Source organism: Stigmatopora argus, chromosome 4 (assembly GCF_051989625.1).
Source record: "Stigmatopora argus isolate UIUO_Sarg chromosome 4, RoL_Sarg_1.0, whole genome shotgun sequence".
NCBI classification, from domain to species: Eukaryota; Metazoa; Chordata; class Actinopteri; order Syngnathiformes; family Syngnathidae; genus Stigmatopora; species Stigmatopora argus.
The window spans coordinates 15,561,060-15,585,091 of record NC_135390.1 but is presented as its reverse complement, the minus strand read 5'-3'; the positions used below and the strand labels follow the sequence as shown (position 1 = coordinate 15,585,091).

The 24,032-nt window shown below is 41.8% G+C and overlaps 1 protein-coding gene across 7 annotated transcripts in view; it reads right to left on the bottom strand.

The window, feature by feature from the left end:
* erfl1 (Ets2 repressor factor like 1) overlaps positions 1-24,032 on the bottom strand; it is a 97,537-nt gene that overhangs the window by 18,501 nt on the left and 55,004 nt on the right. For 6 of the 7 annotated variants that reach the window (XM_077597947.1, XM_077597951.1, XM_077597946.1 and 3 more), the window contains one exon: positions 16,110-16,240. The gene's annotated coding sequence lies outside the window, so the exon portion shown is untranslated. Of the gene's footprint in view, positions 1-16,109; positions 16,241-18,369; positions 18,529-24,032 lie in introns of those variants that run through there. The other variant, XM_077597952.1, reaches the window with a different exon arrangement.

Genomic DNA, 24,032 nt, shown 5'->3' with positions numbered 1-24,032 from the left:
GGCGATAAAGCGGCAACACTCAATCGACTGATCAGAGATGATAAGACTATTGATCCTACGCCGAGGACATTTAAGAACAATTTCAATGGCAGAGATTTGATACATCAGTAGAGTGGCTCGTTAGTTCTTTAAACGAGTACACGTAATGAGTTTCCACATGCTAACTGATTGTTGAAATGTGATTGACCTGACTCACTGAAGAACAAACTGAACAACTGTGGGCTTTCTACATTTGTATTATGAGAGTTGTTGTATTTTTTTATTGGGGGAAGCTCAGTGGGTAGACTAGTGATTCCCCAACCCAGAGGTTTCAGGTTCGATTCTTTGCCCTGGTGACCTCGTTTAAGTTTGCTTGAGAAAAATTATGATGCCCACATTGCTCCTGAGTGTGTCATCAGTAGGTGAATGTTGATTTAGTGTGAAAGCATATTGAGTACCGTAAAGGTGGAAAGGCATGAGACAACCTTTTGTACTTTTACAATTATTTAGAGCACATGTGTCAAAGTGGCGGCTTGGGGGCCAAATCTGGCCCGCCGCATCATTTTGTGTGGCCCGGGAAAGTAAATCATGAGTGCCGACTTTCTGTTTTAGGATCAAATTAAAATGAAGAGTATAGATGTGTATTACATTTCCTGATTTTCCCCCTTTTAAATCAATAATTGTAATTTTGTAATCAATTTTTTCTGTGTTTTTAGTTCAAAAATTATTTTGTAAAATCTAAAAATATATATAAAAAAGCTAAAATAAACATTGTTTTAGATCTTTAAAAAACTGAACATTCAGGGCTTTTAATCCATTTATTTTAATCCATTTATTAAAAAAAATCTAAATATTATGTTTAAAATGGTCCGGCCCACGTGAAATCAAGTTGACGTTAAAGCGCCCTGCGAACCAACCCGAGTCTGACACCCCTGATTTAGAGTAAAATGATACTAAAACCTTCCAATTTTTACAGATTGTTTTTTTTTCGAGGCATGGAATATTTACTTTTTGGTTATTGGTATATTCTCAGCATGCTTGAACTGTTTCTTGAATAAACTGGTTAAGGCAAAATATACCTCAAACAAATGCACTTGAACTCTTACAGAGCCAATAATTGGGCCTTTGCCGACATTGATCCAAAGAGAGAAAATGCTCAGAAAATCCTCGTAGTTGGGCTAATTGTCATTATCTCAGCTTCAACGATGTGAAGCTGTTTACAACATGCAAACAACCTGTCCATGACACAATCTCTTCCGTCTCTCGACAAAACTCCCGCGAGTTTGCGAGGTCACCTGATGCTACGCTAAAATTGCAATATACATACATCCTGACTTCCCACGCTTTTTTCACCGCCCCTGCTGGAATCCCTGGCCGGAATTGCGTTCCAGCCTAACACATCAAGAGTGCATTATCTCATGTTTAACTGGGAGACATCCATTGTTTGTACGGGACCTTAAAGGTAGTGTATTACTACCGCAGGCGACATACACACAAACATATGCATGTGTGTGTGTGTTAGGGAGATGGAAAGGGAAAAAAAACAGAATTTTAAAAATGAGAAGGCCTCCTCTGGCCGCTTCTTTTTCTTCTTCTCAGCCTGTCTCTGCAAAGTCTTTGATTCATCCATACAGTTTGATCTGCGAGAGAGCGAGTTTTGTAAACACATTTTTCGCGATCATATAGCCACGGGCAAGGGGAGCGCCGGGTGTCGAGGAGGAAGAAGAAGAAGAAGAGGAGGGAGCAGGGAGAGAAGGACGTTTAATGAGGGGGGAGAGACCGACTGACAGAAAATGCAAGGATGTCGGCGCACATGCGCATACGTACAGAACTAAAAGGAACACATCTTGGCAGTTTTAGTGCACGCAAAGAGACATGTCCACGCGATAAAGGTGGGACGTCAAGGGTGGCGTCGCACGAAGATAGGACGAGAAAACGCACACACACGCAAACCCTGTGGAGCTCAGATTGATAGTTTTGGCTCAAGCAAAGCATCACAAGAGGTTGACGAAATGTGAAGCAACAATGACAAATAAAGAGCAAACGCTGGGCAAAGGGGGGTGCTGGACTTTGCCTTTCCTAATGACCTCACCGGAGATGGAGACCATAACATGACATTGTTACAAATGCAGAAGCGAAACTTTTGACTTCTTAAAATGACGTGGTTTGAGGTCTTTGTATTTTACATGTGGAGCTTTAATCATGATTATCTGGTTTTCCTTACTGCGGACATTCCTGTTTCCTCCCACAACCAAGATGGTGTATCGAAAACTGGAACGTAAATGTAGCTGTGTGGTTAGCACATCCGCCACGCAGTTTTGAGATCAAGAGTTCAATTCTGGGCCCTGTGTTCCCCCCATGGCCTTGTACCCTGTAATTGGATAATAATCAGTTCATGGGGGGAAAACAGCATGGAAGATGGTTTAATGAATGAATGGCTCAATGAATGAATTGTACACTGTGGGAATGGTTGCTTATTTTTGCTTATCTCGAAGTGTTTTGGCCAAGGTGGCCCATACCGCTTGACCTAAGTCAGCTGCATTCATTTCTGATGTCCCCGATGTACTATCAAGATGTATTATAAATTTGGTAAAACATTTGTGTGTGTAGTAAAACACGGTAAAATCAATATACTACTCTCATACATCAAAAGTTAACTCCTATACTGTCATCAATGAGTTGGTGATTTTTTTCTTTTAAAATCACACAGTGTTGAAAATGAAAAACGAAAGGACGACTAATTTAAGCATTACATTCCAACAATTATACATGCTAGACATAAACTGTATAAACATAACTTTGAGCATGACATCACATTTATGAATCAAACAATTTCCATTTATGTATTTTATAGTAATGCTTGCCGTTGATCCCCCCTTAATACACACACAAAAATATTTGTGTTTGCTTTCCTAAAAGAAAGTGCGTGCAATTCCCAAACGTTAAAAAAACAAACACTTTTTCCCTTTCATTTTCCCTTCCTTGCCATTTTTTCAAACTTTTGCCTGCTGCTTTCAAGTAGGAAGATAGCTGCAAGCGGAAAAGTCATGGTGTGTGTGCGTGCGCGTGCACGTTGCAGCATTTCCTCTTCCTCTCGTTGCTTTTCTTCCCTTTTCTTTTCCTCTCTCTAACTCTGTATGTGTATGTATATGTGTGTGTGTGTGTATGTGTGTGTGGGTGTGTGTGTGTGTGTGTCTTTGCTATCCTGGGAATTGTAGCGAGCGTCCACAAACACACTGCAAACACCCGCCGGCCCAGCGCCATTGATTTCTAATTAGACGCCGGGATAATCGTTGCAGAGATGGAAAAAGAGTAGAGAGAGAGAAAGAGGGGGAAAGAGAGAGCAAGTGTGCGAGAGAAAGTGGGCTATATAAATATATAAACGAATTAGAGGCTAGATTAATTGATTTTTTTTTTCTCCACAAAAAAAGGTGATGGAGAAAAAGAAGGAAAAAGCGGTATGCGTGTGCATTAGTCATATAATTAGGCCCACGATCGTATAGTATGATATACATAATTTCATTATGCATACACGTTTAAAACTTTCATTTCAATAAACCGAACATGTGATGTGCATTTAAAAAGGGAAAACGTGCATTTGGAGGGTGTGGGGTAATATGTTGGCAATGAAAAAAACTATTTATATCATGTTAACCCTATCTTAATTGATTATTCTTTGTTCCAAATCACTTCGATAGAACAGATTTTCTGCTTGGTTACCTTTGCGAGTTTCTATTTTACTAAAATGTAATTGTGTTGGCCATCATATTGACAAAATCAGGTGTTGCATTTAGGAGAAGTTTTAAATGCTTTTCGCAACAATTATGGTCCATCGGTCCATCTAACTTCCCCATACTTTTCTGGTCTTCTTTTAGTGCTTTAGTGCGACATGCAAGGTTTGTTGAGGCGAGCTCGTTTGCTTTAACGAACGTTTCATCATCCTCGGAGCAGGAGCGCCCAGCCAAAGGCAAGGTGCGCACGCTTTCATGCTCTCCATCCATTCATCATCATGTTGCTACGGCTATGGGCTCCAGCACCTCTCATCTTTTTTTTTCTTCCTTCTTCGGCAACCCTGGTCTCCCCGGTCACTCTGGCGTATGTTAGTTTTTCACTTAAAAACCATCTTTTTCTGCTGTGTTCCTTCCTTTTTCAGTAAGTGAAAAAATGCAAATGTCATGGAACACATCCTACACTTGCACAACCTCATCTCAAAATGCCCTTTTTGCGTTCTGTTCTGATCTTTTTTGCAATTATAAATTCGTGATGATCCGACACTCTACTAACAACGCCCGATACGACTATTTTCGTGACCGGACGTTTGGTCGCCGGACGTTTGGTCACCGGACGTTTGGTCGCCCGGACGTTTGGTCGCCCGGGTGAATATAATTTTGAGAGCTGGTTTCTACAGTAGATATTTAGATATTAAACTATCTCTCTCATGAATATAATTTTGAGAGTTGGTTTCAACAGTAAACTCTCTGTCATGTTGTTAAACGTCCGGGCGACCAAACGTCCGGGCGACCAAACGTCCGGGCGACCAAACGTCCGGGCGACCAAACGTCCGGGCGACCAAACGTCCGGGCGACCAAACGTCCGGGCGACCAAACGTCCGGGCGACCAAACGTCCGGGCGACCAAACGTCCGGGCGACCAAACGTCCGGGCGACCAAACGTCCGGGCGACCAAACGTCCGGGCGACCAAACGTCCGGGCGACCAAACGTCCGGGCGACCAAACGTCCGGGCGACCAAACGTCCGGGCGACCAAACGTCCGGGCGACCAAACGTCCGGGCGACCAAACGTCCGGGCGACCAAACGTCCGGGAGACCAAACGTCCGGCGGCCAAACGTCCGAGTACCGACTATTTTGGTCACCAGATCAGATCCGATCCACTGTGATTTCAGTACTTATTTACATTATTATTCATTGAGAATCTGAGCATTTCTTTGGGGTCAAGAAACTTTGAAATATAAGTGACTTCTGGAGCAAATTCATACTAGAGCCGTTGTTTGTCATATTGAGGAATGCTCGTAAAGAGGGGGAATTGTCAAAAGCACTAGCACCTGATACTCACGCATCCCTTTAAACTTGATAAAACAGATGTTATGTGAAGACGAACAGGCAGAGAAGGTGTCATAAAAACAGGCAATTGAGTTAGACGTGCTCCGGTGTGGTCGCGCACGGGCGGTCACGCGGCGCGGAGCGTCCTGGTGGTAGTCAGAGCACTTTTAAAACACTTACAGTGGTAACCGGATTTGAGACCTGGCGGGGTTAAGAGCTTGATGAAATCCAAGAGGGTGCGCTGGGAGCACAGAGGTGAGCGCTCACATATAAATTGCCAGTGATAGAAGTACGGCTACCGTGAACCTAAAACCATGATCGTAGGATTGCACGTTGAAAAAAGACTCCATTTGGAATTGACCAACTATTTAAAAACAAATTGCTTTTTCCAAATGTGGTGTACAATTGTCCGTCCAACTTTTTCCAAACAAGAAAAAATATCACTGCAAGCACATCCCACTCAGGACAATCGTTTTGCTAATTTTCAGAGTACCGACATTCTCAGCTTTAGTCAGTTTTATTCTTAGCCTATGCTTCATTGGCCATTATTTCCATTCATGGCACAACTAAAACTATTCTTTTTAAGATAAATAAATGATGTTGATCAATGATTTGTGTTTTGATCAAGTTGATTGGATCATTGGCGAACCGAGTCTTATTTTTAGTAAGGGTGTGACAAAATTTTATATTCTCGCTACGATATTTTGGAGAAATTCACTGTATATTCTTAAAAAATGTTAAATCGGAACGCTCAGGAATTTACACTAACAACTCTTTGCCTTGACAACAATTACCACGTTCCAAAAAGCTAAAACTTTACTGTCATCTTGTCGCTACTTGGCGATTTATAAAAACAAAAACGTAAATAAGCGAATTCCTGTTGTCAATACAGTGCAAAACCTAACACAAAATTCTCGTCAAACACCGGCAAATGTCCTGTCTTTGAAGGTCGCCTCAAAAACTCTCTTGTCGGCTACAAATTTTACCCCGTTTTGCCCTATTTGCTATCAATGTGTTTCTTGTCGGCCTGTAATATCTCCCATCATGGATTTTTCCTATTGAAAAAGCAACAATCTCATATTGTACGACACACAAAACAGCCAAAAATTCAATCTCTTTCCTTGTTCTCTCACACACCAAGTGTGTGTGCATGTCAAATCGAATCTCTAGCTCACCTCATAGTACACCTGCCGCCGCCACGTATAATGTGGCGCATAAAGTGAGTGTGCCAAGACGGATGACTGAATTAGAGCAATAATGACAAGTGACACTCATGTTAGCGCTCCCCGAGCCACTGCGGAGGGTGTAAATAAAGAAAAGAGGAGGGAGGAGAAGAAGCGGAACAATGAGATGGAGGAAGTCATGGAGATGGATTTAGGAACATTCAGCTATTTGGGCTGAAGTATAAATAAGTTGTGTTTTCACAGTACGTTTCCGTGTTGAAATATAATGTATAGTGTTCATACTGCATGAAAATATTGGATATGTGTTGCGTCTGTGCAAAGAAATCATAATTGACCTGCAGTGTGCCTTGTGTGGTAAGTGGATATAGGCTCTGTTTTTCAATAAAACTACTTTTTTTTAAAACTTCAGGCATTTTCAGACAAAACCCTTTGGTAGAACTCTAAACATCTTTACTGTGGAATTCCTACTGTACTTTCTGATGCATTGCCAGACGCTGTGGTCAGTAAGTAGACGATATCACATAAAAGTAAGCCCTTCGAAGGCACTGCAATGCGCCCCAAGCGGTCCATTGAAGTTGCCGCTTGTTCCCTTGATGAATTTACATGAAAAGAAGAGAAGGGTCATTTGTGAGCCGTGTACACCAGAGGGTGTATCTATAGGTACCCTTGCTTGTTGCGCCTTTCCACCTTGATGGAGCCTGGCCCTCCTCACTCAGTGCCGTGCCAATTGAGGAAGAGGAGGTTCAAGCCTCGCTGTGATGGCATGAATAAATCAAGCCACCACCCGGTGCGCCCTGTAGCGGGGCAAAGAGCGCGCACAGCAGATTCAAAAAGGTGTGATACATGCAAAACCCCAGTGGCTGTATTGAATATTTCTGTCGGGGATGTCAATGGGTTCGAGGTGTGGTAATGGAGACTCGTGGGTGCCGTGGCGGTTGGGAGAAGGGCAGAACAAGCACTGCCTTATAAAATTTGGGAAGGACAGGAATAAGGGGCAAACGCTGGAAGGGTTTGGGGGAAAAAGGCAGCATTACGACAGAAAGAAATATTGACAAAGGTAAGATATACACATATGTCACCCGGTCGCACGCCCCTGCCTGCTCACTGTGTTTTATAGAGGCGCTCTGCGCAGGCGGAACAGCCTGACAGGCCAGTTCCTTCAAGGGAAAATATGGACCCCCCCGCTCCCGCCACCCCCGCCGCCTCGTCTTTTCCGTCCGCCTGATATCATTCTGTCACCTCGCCGCCGCGCTCTTTTTTCCATCATGCCCCTATTTCTTCCCTGGCCGTCTCCCGCCTTTTATTGGCGCTCTACATCGCACCTGTCATGTTCCCTTCGCTCGTTTCCATCCATCTTCTTGTCGCTCTCTTAATCCCCTCTCATTTGCTGGGCCCCCCCTCCTGCTCCCCTATCACTGTTCCGACTGCCGCTCTATTTCCGCCAGCTTCCCTCATTTGTCGTGATTCATTCGGACCAGCGTGCCTTTCATTGATCCCGCCATTTCCTCCACTCGCATTCTGACGTCATGTGCGCACGTTAGTAATGGATACCCTTCCAAAAAATGGCTCCAATTACCTATATTTAAAAACCAACCAACCAGCAAGCAGTATAGGGTAATTGCTCAAGATAAACTTTCAGAAACATGCAATTATCCAGTCTTTGCTGACTTTGATCACTAGGGATGAAAGATTGCTTGACTTTCAATAACCAGAGTTTAATTCAGTTTTTTTTCATTCATTTTAATTGTATGAATTTTTGTTTTTATTCATTGATTTATCTTCCATACCGCTTATCCTCATAGGGGTCACGGGGGATGCTGGAGCCTATCCCAGCCAACCACGGGCAGTAGTTGGGGGACACCCTGAATTGGAAAGAGGTAACCACTCCCGCTCACAATCATACATGTTATTTTTTAAATACTTTCATTGCTAAATCCAATGTTAAAATATCTTTTAAAAATACAATAATAATCAATACCGATACCTATTTGTAATAATTAAAAATATTAAAGTTTTTTTTTTTTTTTTTAATTAATTAGGGCATTTGAGGAAACATGAATGGTTTGAACTCAACCCAAATGTATGCTATGTAAATAAATGTGCAAAAATAACCTACAAAACTTTGAATTCAGGATGGTCTGAAAAACATTGTATAGTACAAAATAATTGCATAAGATAATCTTTAAGAAACATCAGTGAACTGACTGACTTTTCTACCCACTTTCATATTGTTGGTATATCAATACCCTGATTTTTTTTAAAACCTATTCTGCCTCCTAATTGAGCACAATGCCTCTTCCTCTGTTTTTGTCCGGTAAACTCATTCCCTATAGAGCTACCTTGATGTTTCCCAGCCGTCCCCTCCTTGATTTCCCTCTCTTTGCCTTCCACTTCTCTGCATTCCCTCCCTCTCTCATCCACAGCCTGAGCACAGAGCCCCATGTGTCGGAATCAATTAGGGCTGAGAGCCGTCGCCGCCGCTCTTTCACGGAGGTAAATATTAAACTGCAGCAAGCGGGGAAAAGGGGGGTGGGGGGGCAGTGGGTACGAGAGGGAGGGAGCCCTCCGTCCCTAATCCACCGCATCGATCAGGCGGGGATGAGGGTAATATATTATTTTGACAAGATACGATCCTCCGACGCGCACCGCTATCCCGGCCGATCGATTCCTTTTTTTCTTGCCTTTTCTCCCCCTCAGCGAGAGTGGGACGGAGTTTGTGTGGGTGTTTGTGAGGGGGGAATAAGGTACGCATGCATTTGTGCACTGGAGTGTGGATGCAGGGTGACAATAGGAACAGCATTAGGAAATGTGAGGAAGGGGATGAGGATGGTCTACAAACAAGCCGCTGTCTAAACAGCTAAATCGCAACCTAAAAAGATGGATGGAGAATCCGGGAATGCAGTTATTTTCCCGGGTTGACCTATTGTAAAGTTAAGTATGCCCCCCACACACCCTCAACCCAGCGCGTGGCCCCTCTGCTCGCCTCTATATCGCTTTGTAAACTGTGTCTAAATGCTAAATTCGCGGATCAATTTTTTATTCAAGCCCACCCTCTCCTTCTTCAGTGCCCCCCGCCTCCTTGTCCCTGTCCCCTCAAGCCTTCAAGTCGTGCTGTCCTCCCATGATGAAGGGTGTCCTACTGGCCGTCTGTGTATGTGTGCGTGCGTTTTCAAATGAAGTCCCACAACAAAAAAGAAGAACATTGGTAGAAGGAATCGATAAAAAGTGACAGCATGATGCTTTGCAGTTTTTTTTTGACATTGTTTAGTCAACTAGCTACGCACTTAAGGGCTGCCGAACCACCGTTTTGGTACTCTTAGCAGTACTTATGGTTGGAGACGCTTTCAAGTGATTATGCTATTTAACAAAGGCTTTGTTAGTTGTCAAGCCATCTAGCTGAGCACTTTGTAAAACCTGATAGGTGCCTCGTGATGTGTTTGCTCTCCTATAAAATTGCTTCATGAAATTGCGAATCAAGCCGCTCGGTGCACCTGCGACGAGCACCTGCGCATGTCAGTTTTGAGTTCGTTGCGTTCAAATTTCATCTTCAACAATCTAGTGTGGGATTTGTTCCAACGTCAGCTGGGACAGGCTCCAAGCTCATCCGCAACTGCTTGGGACAACAACCATAAAAAGGTTGGGGTACGGTGGGTTCAATAGGATAGAAGTAAAAATATCCTGTTCCCTTTCAGGTTTTTGGCAGATTTCACACAAAACTGATACAGTTTACCTCACTAACCAATAATGTTGTGTTGTTTTGACAGCAGGCTATGCTCATTTCATCAAATATACACCTTGAGCTACTGAGAAAATAAAATGCAATAGACTAGCTAGTATAATAGTAACTGTATTTATAATTAATATGACCGAGAATGCTGTTAATGAAGTGCAAGTGTTTTCCATCCATCTAAGCTGCTCAAAGCTGAAATATTCAGAAAACCGCAAAATCATTAAAAATAAAAGGGAGACCAAAAAACAATTAACCAGGGTACAACTTGTAAACCAAAAACCTGTGTGTGTATGCAATGGGTCTTGGACCCCCTCCTCATTTTTGTTGGATCCCATCACTATGAGTCGGGGGGTTCTTGGCATAATGACAGACAGATTGGAAGTATGCTATGGCTCTACGGTGTAGCTCTGCGCATCATCATCCTTTATTTTCACATCCTCCCCTTGCCCACCCAGACCCGCTTTATGCCCAAAAAACAGGCCCCTTAGATGCCTGAGCCTAGCACAACCAAAACTGCCAACCCCCTCCTTGCCCCAAGCTCCACCCCTGACTCTCACGCAAACCCACCCACCAACTTCACAGACCACTCTTCACGGACAACCAACACGGCTAGCCCAAAAAGTTACCTATACCCAAAACTCTCTTTTCCCACCACAGGTTGAAATCAATATCTGACAATTCTAGTTTCCGTCACACTAAACACGAGCCCTGATCAAATGATGCCGTATCTTTGAGTGAAATCAAACATCGGTGCAGGTTTCCAGCAAATCCAGGTAACATCTTTTCCTGCCGGACTTTAGCATCAAAACGGCAGGAAGCGTGAAAGCCTAGACATGTAAGACCTCCCAACTGACTTCTTTCTTGGCGTCCACACCTTTGCTCTCATTGTGCCATTTTCTGCCACTTTGCTCCAAGAAAAGAAGTCCGTAATGCATCCCTCCTACCCCTACGCCGCCCCCCGCTGCGAGCAGACTAGACTGGCCTGTGTGCAGGGGGGTGCAGAAAGAGAGTGAGAGAGAGAGACGGGGTCAAGGTGAGCTCTAATACACTATTGATCCGCCCCAATTGAAAACCTGATGGAAATTTTACCTCCCTCCCCTCTGTTCCTCCTCATCTCTGTGTGACCCCCCCCACTCCTCCTCCCTCCTCAATCTAGTTCTTTTTGCTTCCTCTTCTTCCGCCGAATACCTCATTTCACCACGCCATCTTTTAATCACACTGGTCGTCTCTTCCACCTCTCTCTTCTTCTCTAAAATTCTTTCCCCGTCCCGCTGTTTCTGTCACTTTATCATGGCTCCCTTCCCAACTCTTCCTCCGAGTGTGCATCAGATGGTCCATTTCTCACTAACCCAGCGCATATTGATCCCCGTGGCAGTCGCATGCAGGGCGAAGGGCTGCGAGGAGCCTCCGCTTCAGTGTATTAAACGCCACAAACGCTTTGGATGCGGGGCCCCGAGACACGCCTCCGCGACGGGGCTCTGTCGATAGCCGCCGCCTCGTGTAAACACCGGCCAAATGGCCTCTCAATATGAAACGACGACTACTCAACTAGACAGAAAAATTAAGCCCAAGTTGATGGTGGATGAGACGCTGAGCACTAACCAAAAGAAAAAGCTGATTAATGTCGATTTTAATGCTGTATTGACTACACTGTCAATCCCTAATTTCAGGATGTTATGATACCGATTCTTTGGAGGAGACGATATTTGTCGATATTTCAAATTTTCCCACAATTTGGTTCAAAAGACCTTAGACCAATTGAATATCACATTATGATCCCATTTAATACAATTAATCACATTCCACACAAACCACCACCAACAAAATACAAAATCATTTTGCTGTTTTGAGTATTTTGCACTTTCTGTGGAAACAAGAAGCACCAGAATGCAATCCCCTGATTGCACTTGTAGGACACCAGATTGGTGGAAAGGTGTTCTCTTGATGGGTTGGAACGAAAACTCGCAGCCACCGCGGCCCTTTGTGGAATACTTTGCCCACCCTTGCCCTATAATGTACCAACTGAGTGCTTCAAACAACGCAAGGTCTTAACAAAGGAGAAGACACAATATTAGTCTTGCACTTAACAAGACACGCCGGCCCCTCGCTCAGACTCCTGCCAGATAAATGCAGGGAGTGTGGCTCCGTGTGGGTTTGATTTATGTACCGTTGTGTCCATTACCAAACAGGCGCTCGGCTATCGCCACGCACCATCTTCCGATAGACACAGCGGCGCTACGGTGGGCTGCACAAGAACCTCTGTGTTGACACCATGTGCGATACACTTCTGGAAAATGAAAGTACGGCTTGTGTTGGAAGGATTGTTTTCTTTTGAAACACCGCTTTGTCCTTCACTTGGCCTTTTCCCCCCTATCTACTCTATGTTCCGCACTATAAAGGCGCAGCTAAAAGACTTGAATTTTCTCATAAACCGGCAGTGCGCCTTATAGTCCGATATATATAGATGAATATTGGTTAATCATTGTATGAAATTCTCATTAGCAGAGCTAATGTTAACAACTCGTACCCACTACTACTGTTACTAACACAGCTCTAATTAGTGGATGTATAACCTGCTACTACAACTACTACATATCTGCCTCACAGTTCTGAGATTGAGTGTTTAAGCCTCAATGAATTACGACATTCCTTTGTGGTTGTCTCATTGGTGCCTGCGATTGGCAGGCAACCAATTAAGAGTGTCCCCCACCTACGGCCTATAATAATCAGCACCCCACAATGAATGAATGAAGATGAACTTAATGTAATGCACTCACATTTAGGACAGGATGAACGCGATAAGTGACAAAGACAATGACAAAATGGCTAGACAGATCCAGGCCTGGTCACCAGAGAACACTGTCATTCACATCCACTTCATCGGAAAGTTTTGAGTTTGCAATGAACCTACACTGACTACTTTTAAACGTTGTCACTGCATTAGACTGAAGTTGCAGTCAAACTAAGTGCATTGCAATGTTGGCATTGGTATTTATGAACACCTGTCTAGCATGTGACTTCCTTCCATTCCTAGCCACCCTCTCTGTTCCCGCCTTCGTCATCCATTTCTTTCTCCACTAAGGAAGGAATCAGTTTCACCTTAATTGCTCTTAAATTGGATTAATGACTGAGCGGGGACAAGTTGACTTCATCTCTCTGCTGATAAAACGTTCCGGCACCACCACCCTCCCTCGGTCTTCCACTCTCATATATCACTCATACATTTTCCTTCACCCATTATCCTTGTTTTTTTCCCATTGCGTCTTACTTTCACACGAAACTTGATTTAAATAGGTCCAAACTTCTTGGACCCTTTTCTTATACCTACACAGCCTTATGACACCCGAGACTGAGATCAGTTTCCCGATGAGTTTACTTCTAGTTAAATCCATGGGAAAAAGACGAAGAAATGCATAAACGGCAGAACACGTAATGCCGTCATGCTCATTTTCAACACAAGCACAATTGTTCATAATTACTTAAAACAGGACACTCTAAAGAAAACACTCAGCTAATGAGCAGCACGCCAAGTTTACCAAGTTTAGACTGCGGTCCCATTCATTTTAAACTCCATTTAGAAATACACAATTGTAGGTACTTGACTGAAGACTTTCTTCGGAAGTGATGTTGCGCAAACTGACAACTATTCAAATGCGATGTTTAAAACTAAAAATGCACAATAAGCCAACTACTGCTTCATGTCGCACATACGTAACGCTCAGTCATAGACATAAATGTACAATTGTGCAGTTACCTGGGAGGCTCAAATGAAAAAGAAAAGAAGGGGGCGAGTCCAACACGCAAAAATAGAGTCCAAAAGCTCATTTTCCTGTTGGTTGCACTCAGCTGCAAGCCACCTAAGTCCACAACATGACGTCTCCAAACCTCTTAGACCGTTAATTTTCTACCAGCTTGGAGCTGCTTGTTGCAGCATCAATGGCGACAATATATTTTAGTTTTTTTTTAAATGGCCTGCTTCACTGTAAATGTCAAGATTGCAATATTTTTACTGACACACAATCGCCAGTAGATGGCAGAGATGCACCTTTTCTTTAAGTAGACATGACAAATTTCTGGGAGAAATAGTAGCATTTTGAGCAAAAACATGTTATCCTGGCAATTATTGAAAAATTGAAAAACTCAAACTTTTACTATTCTGTTAAAAGAAGAAAACCTTTTCTTTCCTTTGGTCGATTCAGCATCATATAGCACTATTTTGTCGGCCTTGAAAAATATTAGGAATGATGGAGAACCTACTTAATAAGAACTGATGGAAGCCCGTGGGATTGGAAAACAAGGAAGACCGAAAACCATGTGGGTTTCTTTTAGGTTAGGCCTCCTTTTTCCACCAGCTCTCGACACCTGCTCGGCTGCAGGATTAAGGCGTTTATCGGCGCGCGCTCTCGGCTGCTCCCTGCGCTGCTTCAAAAACGCCCACGAGGACGATAAGAGTGGCGGCGGGGATTTGTCAAATTGCGGGCCATTGATTAAGTGACCTTTCACGCCTGCGAGCCACTCCGCTAAGCGCCGACAGCGCCGATGGCAGAGATAGATGGAAAGGGGCCACTGTTATCATTGTGTACAAGTTTGTAGTTATGGGGAGACAGCAAGTAAGGAGGTGGGGGTGCCCTTGGGGGTCCGGCAGACTTCTCAGTGTCTAACAGGTCGAAAAGAGAAGCTGCCTAAGCAAAAGACGTCATATGTGACGTAAGTGCTGTAAAATAGGGGGGTTACAATATATCAAAATTGTGATATAACTTGGATACTTTCTATCCCAAAACCTTATTGACATACTCCTGCCAATAATCCATATAATCTTTTAAACAGGTGCCACTGTTGAAAAAAGAAATCAACCGGTTGCTAGCAAAAAAAATTCCAGTAGAATAGTCTAACTATATGTTAACTCCAGTGGCTGCCAATGACGGCCATAGACGCCCAGTTTATTTACACAGGAAGCGGGCGAATGGACGTTTATTGGCCCCCCCAGTCAAAATAAATTGGACGTGTAGTGCCATCAATGGTTCTGAAACCAGAGCATTCAAAGCCAGTCTTCCCGGGTTTGGGGGAATTTACAGGTGACTGTTGTTTTTGAGTTACTGGCTATTCATTTGGGGGGAATGAAAAGGGAGGGCAACATCTGGGTGGCTCATTTCCAGGATGGAAAGTAATTGTGTACAAATACGTTCTTACCATAGGTAAGTAGATTTTTTCAGGTATTTGTACTTAAATCAAGTATTTATTTTTTGATGTCTTTTAAATTTACTTTCCATGTTATTTTAGATTTTTTATGTCATGTTGATAAAAAGAATTTAATTAGTCAGACTTTGTACTGGTTTTATTACTAGCAGCTTCTCTGTGTAAAGGGGATTTTATATGGCGCCTGACTTTAGACTAATGTTTTTTTAATTTATTTTTTTACAATCACCAAAGTGGACCCTAACTTGAAGCTTTAACAGAACATTGATAAGGACACAATGTGAGTGCACTCGTACGTAAATACACATATGTAACGACAGCAACAGAAAACATTCTTATAAATAAAAAAAAAAAATCAGAACATTTTCCAGTCCCTCATTTATGAGTAAATTTAAAAAATATGCTGTAACCATATGAAGTCAGGAGAACATAAGAATTTAGAAAAACGGTTTACTTATTTTTGACACCCCCCTTAATATAGTAAAAAATATGATGTAGTGGAAGACTGTATTTCATATTTTCTCAACAATGTGCTTGCATGCACGTTTATCAAAAATAATCTAATGTATTGTGTTATTTGGCTTTCATAATTCTGTCGAATTATGAAGCAGTGCTTGCAGACACGTTCAGTTGAAATCTAATGCAACCCTAGCGAAATATAAATATGTGTGACTATATAAATATGCAGCACTCAGATTTTGACTAGGTGCAATTTTTCAGTTGCATTTGCACTAGATTTAGTAATCATACGAGAAAATAAGGCATAAAAAATACTTTAATTTGCAAGCCAGAAAATTTCCTCTTAGGTTTTGGAATTTTGACTCCATTAAAAATGTAATTATTTATAGGCCCCGTCTCTTAACTCGTTTTTTTTAAGAAATGCATTTAACTTGTAGGATAATGTGAAGGAAAATGTTTTTTGGGGGAAATGATTTCTGAAGAATGTGAAAGTTTGGCCTACCTGCCGGAGCTCCGCGTCGCCCCGCCTCAGCGATGCACCTGAGGCCGAAGCCCGACTGCTGCCTGTCGGCCTCGCACGGAGAGACGCTCGCCTATTATGCACGGTCCGAGATGGTTCGTGAAACTTCGTCTCTGGACAAAATATAAAAATGATGCATATCAACAAGACAGAAAAACAAATAAATTGTGCTCAAGGGAAAGTGTAAGAAAAAAACCGAATGAAGAAAAACTAATTTCGACGCTTAAAATGATCAACCAGTAAAGAGTGAACAATGTAGTCCCATTATTTTTGACATTTCAAAATAAACTGCATTAACTAAATAGGAAATTACATTTTTAAAATGTGTTTTAACTCTGTCCATGGGTGAATAAAATGAAATAAATTATTCGTTTTAAGATGGTCTGAATTTATTTCGCTCAGTTAAAAAAACTCCTCAAATCATTTTCTCTTTTTGCACCGTCTAAATGACATTTTATGCGCATAATATTGACATTTATTAATCTATCGGCAAGAGTCAGAACGTATTTCTTCATTAACCTCATTAGTTCGTTGTCCAAGATTGCCGAGAAAAAGTATGAATTGCAATTTTGGTCGATTCCTTTCATTCCTAGACTGAGTTGGGCGTTTTTTGGGGGGGCTTCTGACTTGATATTGATGCGCAAGGCAAACACTATCGACCACGCGCTAACGAGTGTCGGCTTCAATCACGTGACAGCGCGCAACTTTAAAAAGGAAGAAAATATTTGGAAGGAAATACACGACTTTTAAATGCAGCCTTTGCGGCAGTAAAAAGGCTGCAGGCCTTCAGGGATTTAAAAAAGAAAACAAGCAATCTTTCAAGGTTTATGATTTGCTTTATCAGAAAGAAAATAAAAAAGCAGATGATTATTATAATTATTATTATTTCTGGAACATTAAGATTCATTAAATTCTTATTATAAGATAAACGCAACCGGATGAATATTGTCATTCTGCTCCAAATTGCTTTGAGTTAGAAGCCGATCTCACAAGATCAGACCTAAAATGTAATATTGAATGAAGAAAATAATGACATATTTATATAATTTCAACGAAATAACATAACTCAATTGTGCCTCTGAATTAAATTAGCAAATAATACATTAGATTACATTTAAATGCACTCAAATGAGCTGCTTTGTTGAAAATGCAATAAAAATAACAAATACGGACATGTTTGCATTTGTGTGACATTCATAGCACTTGCTTTTTAAAAATGCATCCAAACGAAATTTGAATTTTCATATAAAAATACAAAAAAGGATATCATTACCATTAATATAAAAAAAACACCATTGCAATTTTATTCACTAGTGAAAAGAAATAAACCACTTTGAAATGGATATAAATAATTCATATTTTCTGGATGCAAACATGTTTTGGCCAAACTATTTCAAGTACGCGGATCCAAAGTTGGATATTGACTGCGCGTGAGAGGAAAAACATCCCCACCAACAAGACGGCTTGCGGATTGACTGTACCCATTGATTGGCCTCTTAATCTGCAATACTTACATGCGTGTATCGATTGGCAAACACTGTTTATCTGCACGTATGCCGCCACAAATCATTGACGGCCGTGCACCCACGGCGCACAAATACACATATGTATCATCATGCATATATGGATTCAAGCGTCAAGCTGCGCTGACGTCGAAAAACTCGACAGAAAACTCCAAATCCAACAGAAATGCAAATATCCCTTTTCTCTTTGATAGACATACAAAAAACTCACCTGTAATGAAACTCTAAAATTCAAAAATCAGTGGAAAATATGTCCCAAAAAGTTGTTTGCCCTTCAAAAAAAACAAAGCAAAGATTTATGGGTGGAAACACACACACCTGAGCATTGTGGAAGTACGCGCGTGCGTGCACGTGGGTTTAATTGACTGATGGATGCAAGGCTGCGTGGAGGTGAGCGCTCGAACAAATGGAGACGCTTAAAGAGGCTAATCCGGGGCAACGCCGACGATATTACAAACCCACCAAAGCGCGAAAATTCCTGCGAAATGTTTTGCTCTATCATTTAAGTGAATGAAATGGCATCAGCGTCAACACAAATGCAATCGTGTGAACCATCAACTTTTTAAGGTGGCAAACACACATCATAAACTGAAGATACCAGAATACACTGAACACGTGTGGCAATCTTAGAGTCACTTACAACTTTTCATCTCAGCCAAAGTGAAGTGACAAAATGACAATCCTCCAACACAGGAAGCAGAAAAAAAGGTTAAACTTACCTGCAGTTGGGGGTGTTTTGTTGTTGTTGTTGTTGTTTTTATTTATTTTTAAAGCGAGAGTGAGCAAAGCTGTCAATCTATCCGAACGCGTGCGCCGAGACTGCGTGTGGAGTGGGAACACTCGACTGTAGCAACCTGAACCCACGGAGGAGAGAACAGGGGAGGCGGAGATGGAGGAAAGGAGGGGTGGAAGGATGGATGTGAGGAGGAGGAGGAGGAGGAGGGAGCAGGAGGGAGGTAAGAGGATGCACCTCTCTCTTTCTCTCTCTCTCTCACTCTCTCTTTCGTGTGTGTACGCGTGTGTGTGTGTGTGTGTAAGTAGTTAATTAGTAAATCCCCATCCGCGGTGCCTCGGGTCGGTTTGTTTTCCCCGGTCGACAAGCCGAGAGGAAGGAGAATTTGAAGTAGGATTCGACCCGTTTCCGCTCCCGTGTCTCATATTTGAGGCCGGTGAGTGTATGTGTGTGTGTGTGTGTGTGTTTGATGCAACTATGTCTCTCTAAAATGCCCCAAGGGACGGTAAAGTTGTAGGTTCAAGGCCTCACAATAGACCCATATACTAAGGGCATCTCGTTCCCTTCAAGGCAGATTTTCTATTGGATTTGAGTCTGGGTTTTAGTTTTTCTGGGACTTTGGGGAAGAACTGGTCGTGGGTAGGGGTTGTCATTGTGTTTTTTTACATTGCCTGGCAAAGAAATGGTATGATTTTGCATTTTCTCGTGTGAGTGTTTGAGGTTTTCTATTGGGTTAAAGTCAGGGTTTTTAGATGATTATGGAACATTTTAAGTGAACTAATGGTATGTTTTTGGTAGTCAATGTCCTTTGTTTATTACACTGCATAGCAAGAAAAATTGTGTGTTTCTGCAGGTTTTCTATCGTGTTTATGTCTGGGTTTTTAGATGACTACGGAACATTTTAAATAAAGTGCGGGTATGCTTTTGGTTGTCAATATTTATTTTCCTCCTAACGTTTTTTTTAAAGATAGAAGCACAAAGAAAGAGTTGGGAATTTGGGACTAGTTGTTGGAGAGATGCCAGTTGGCTTTTTCAATGCCAAACAAGCACGTGCGTAAGCATGTGTATGTAGCATGTGGGATCCTTAAATATTGCTAACGAGAGGTCGGGCTCCGTAGGCGGTTGCAGGCTTTACTTTCAATGCAACCAATACTATTGTGACGAGAAACAGAGGCAAGTGGCCTGTCAGTGACCCTGCACTTATTGCACTTTAATTGTTTAACTGATCAACAAACAACCACTTAATAATCAGTTGCGTAAATCCATTGAAGTCACTTGAGTGCAGAGCGCTGGCGTCTATATGACAAGGGGATAAGACAGGAGAGCAAAGTGTGGCTAAATGGACTTCGGTTAAGTAGGCATTAGAAAGAAAGGTCATTGGGAACAACTGTCAAGGGAAAAATAGGGATAGAGTAGAGAATAGCAGTTTTTTTTAGCTTGTTATAAATATTAGATTCATTATATGTTATGCTGTAATATATAAAGTGTGACTGAAAATTGACTACACCAGAACTTGAGCATGTAGGTGTACTATATTTTTATTTACTTGGATTTTTTTAAAGATAGATTAACTTTAATTGGTGAAATTCCTTGAGAAAATTCAGCCTCTAAAGTTTGTTTCATCTCGGACCACTATTCTTGGCTACCAGCAGTCGACCCACTAAAAAGTCTTAAGATTGCAGACTTCAAATGATTATTTGATGGCAGCTGTAATTTTAGCATCATTTTCATAAATCAATTTCAAATTTGTATTAAAGAGAGCCCTGCTGGCACCTCTTTTGAGAAATGCCCTGTTTGCAAATATTACATGTTGCTCTTTTACTATCATCGATTTCCAAAGAGAAGTATTCCACTCAAGTGGACGTTTGCCTAGTGGTTTGATTCATAGCAGCCGAACAGCGTGACCTTGATAAAAGCACACCTGTATTAGATCTGATCGTGTGACCGAATCCGATACTCCAAAAATAGCTGTATCGGTAGTGTTAGGGGGTTGAGTTATAGATCCATTAGATGGAGCTCTAGTAGTAGTAGTAGTACTAGTGGTGGTAGCGGGTTGTGTTATACATCAACTAGATGAAGCTATGCCAAAGGGAATTTTATACAATGATTATCCAATATTGATTCATATATTATAAGGCACATTGGATTTTAATACACACTGCCGACTTTTCACAAAAATGTCTTTTAGTTGCACCTTATAGTGCGGAAAATACGGTAAATTGTTACTGCTAGTCTTTTGGTCTAAATGGGATGGATATCTATCAATAGTAGCAAGCGTATTTAAAAAAAAAGCTTCATCTCATTAATCATTCGTAATAACAACCGAAGAGCCGCACAGTGTAATTATCCCCCTCTTTATTGCCCTCTAGTGTTAACCTTTACCAATTTGTTACTCACTTGGACTTTTTGAGGTCCTTAAGCCTTACCCACATTGCGCGTGTTCATCATCACACATTGCGTGTTAGTGAAACGTCACTCGCTCAGCAGATGAAAGCTTCGCCGAGAGTTGCCGAGTCCCCTGAGGGTCAGGGCAATATTGATGTGAACCCCATTGTGTGCGCACGTGTGTCATCTCTATCATTCGCAAAGGGCAAAAGCTGGTGCAGACACAGTGAAACATGCTGGTAACCTCTAAGCACTGCACCTTTACGTTTGTATGTGTGTGTGTCGTGCGAGGGACACCTGGGAGGATCGTTTGACAGAGTGGCGAGGCTTGGCAAGAGGATGAATAACTGACCTATCACATCCACATTGACTGAGTTAATTAATATAAGTAGAGGCGAGGATTCCGAGCTCACTTTTCACTGTATGGATTTACTGTCTGCTCACATTTGGCGGCTTTTTATGTCCATTCGATGCAAATCCAATGTCTTCTGTCCCGGGGCCTTATCATGACAGCTCATTTTGGCACGCCGGCATGCTTTTGACGGGCGCACATTTTTATTGGGGAGCGAAGCGAGCCTCCCTCTGACGGATTGGTACATAACATCACACCTGATTGCATGTCCAATAGTGGTAGAGTGAGGTGTTAAAAGGCAGGTGCGTTGTGTGTTGCTGAACAGGGGAATCGAAGTAAGTTTTAGGGGGGGTTGTTTGATTGTGACTCATTGGTTTCCATTTGATAGGTTCAGATTTAAATACCTACTGTAATTAGGATTTGACGAGTGCTTAAGGAAAGTTTGCCAACAGGCAACTTTGGAATTTTTTCTCGCGTCCATAACAAATTACAAACAAATCTTTTGTGAGGCCTTCAAATGAAACCAGACATTTGTATCTAAAATGGAAAAGTTAGATTTTCAGCCGTCCTTGTTTTTTTGACAACTATTCCAAAACTCCACAAGTATTTGAAATCTGATGCAAATTGTTGTTTTTGCCGTAATTTTTTTTCACTGTCAAGTTTTTTTATTTGGCAACGCACTGGGCCCGATTTACAGATTTAACCGCGACTTTAAGATGTTTCTTTTTGACTAGGTTTGAACTACGTCCAAACTACACGTGTGGCCCCACATACACAATTTTGGGGTATTTATCAGCTGTTTTCTTAATGCTTATGATGGGTCTGCTAATCAAAACACTTAAAACACAACTTTAGAATGCAAAATTTGAAGTGAATGTTATTGAGGTGAAGGTTTATTCGTAAATATATTTTTTAAATGTATACTCTTTTTGATAAAACACATACATTGCCTCCAGAGGGCATCAGACTCATGTAGAACTAGATAGAATAACTGAACACATCTTACATTACAGGATCGTCTTTTAGCGGCCTTATATTTTTAGGTCATTTCTGACTTTGAGTGTGTTCAAATGTATCTCTTTTAGTAGTTTAGGCATTTCTTTAGGCATACATATGATAAGCGAGTTGGCAAGTTTAGGGTACAATGTCAGTTAGTTGAGCCTGCCTGTAGCACAGGAGGCTTTGTTTTCCACAGTGGCCCACTACACAAAGGGAAATGAGAAGAGAGCCGGGAAGGACACTCAGGACAAGACAAGGAAATCTTCATAGACTCTTTGAGTTGATGCAAACACCGTCTTTCTTCTTTGTGGGAGAGGGAGGAAGGGGTTTGGGGGGGCTCTGGGGGGGTCGCTGGTGGGTATTAGGGGTGTTTGGGATCTGGGGGGTGGGGGGGGGGTGACACAAGCAGGACAGACAGGAAGACAGGAGGAAGAAGGTGGGAAATTGAGAGAAAGGGGTAGGGAAAGAAAGCAAGAAAGAGCTCTTGTGCCTAGTCTTAATCTGAGCTGTTCTGATCAATAGCCCATTTCCCATTGTTGCCAGAGCCGTTCGATCGCTACACCGCCGAATTAACACACCCACTTTAATCTAGGGGGAGAGGAGTGAGGGGAGCCAGCGAGAGAGAGAAGAGGCTGAAGGGGGGTGCGAGTGGGGAGCAGCTGTGGAGGCATTCTCAAATGAAATCAAACCTAATTGTTATCACTGTAGCTGCTGCACTTATTACTGTTACTAATACCTGCTCTCACTTGACGCACTCCACTGTCTTTTACTGGTGTAAACTGGGCATAAATAATCCAAATTGGAGTGCATTTGCTCGGTTTGGTCGGGTTATACATTGGATGGGGATGGTTGGATGGCCAAGTCTAATTGCTGTGTGAGGTGGGATCTCATTTAGTGGTCGGATAACATCGTACAATGAACCTTTGTGATTGAATGGGAGCAAAATATAAAGGGACTATCCGTTAAGGGGCTTAGCCAATGGTATTTAACTACTCTAGTGTGCATTAGGAATATTTCTTCTTGTTTGATGTTTTATACTGTAAATAGCATTTTATGTCAATTAAAAGTAAGCGTGACCATGTTTATAACTTCAAACATTTGCATCACAGCCATCTTTCTGCATTGGCATGAACATATATGTCATTAATCCATTTCAGCGTCTGCTAAATTATTATAAAATATGCTTTTACACCACATTAATGAGTCACCCACAGACGTCATCTAATAGAGTAAGGCCAATTCTTTTGGTAATTATATTTTTTACACACCATTAATGTTTACGAGGTCAAAAAGCAAAATTTTCAGATACTTGTGTACAAATTTATACCAATATCTAAAAAAAATCGAGAGTAGCACTAGCACTAGGGTTTTATTTCATTTATTTTTGCCGAGCAAAATTTTAGGGGAAAACCTGGCATAAAATGATTTAAATCAAAATCATTTTTGTTGTGATTTTTTTTCTAACCTGCTTCAGGCGCATTCAAGCCAATTATTTTGTCTCCATTTATTCTCGTTTTGAGTTCTAAAGTACGAGAGATGGACTGCAGGTATAATAAAGATGAGCATGTGCAAGTGGTTATCGATGTGGCGAAAAAAGATGTCATTCAACTGCCATTTTGTGATACTACTTTTTACTATTTGGAGTAAGAAATGCACTTATAGAAATAGAAATAAAAAAAACTGAAGGAAAAACATCACAAGCTGATAAACAACTCAACACACCTTGCCATTAGAAATAAGTAACCTACTACAACTTAAAGAGAAAATAAAAAACTTTAGAAATTAGACCTTATTGGACACACTAGACCAAGGGTGTCAGACTCGGGTTGGTTCGCGGGCCGCGTTAACGTCAACTCGATTTCATGTGGGCCGGACCATTTTAGATATATTTAGATTTTTAAAAAATAAATGGA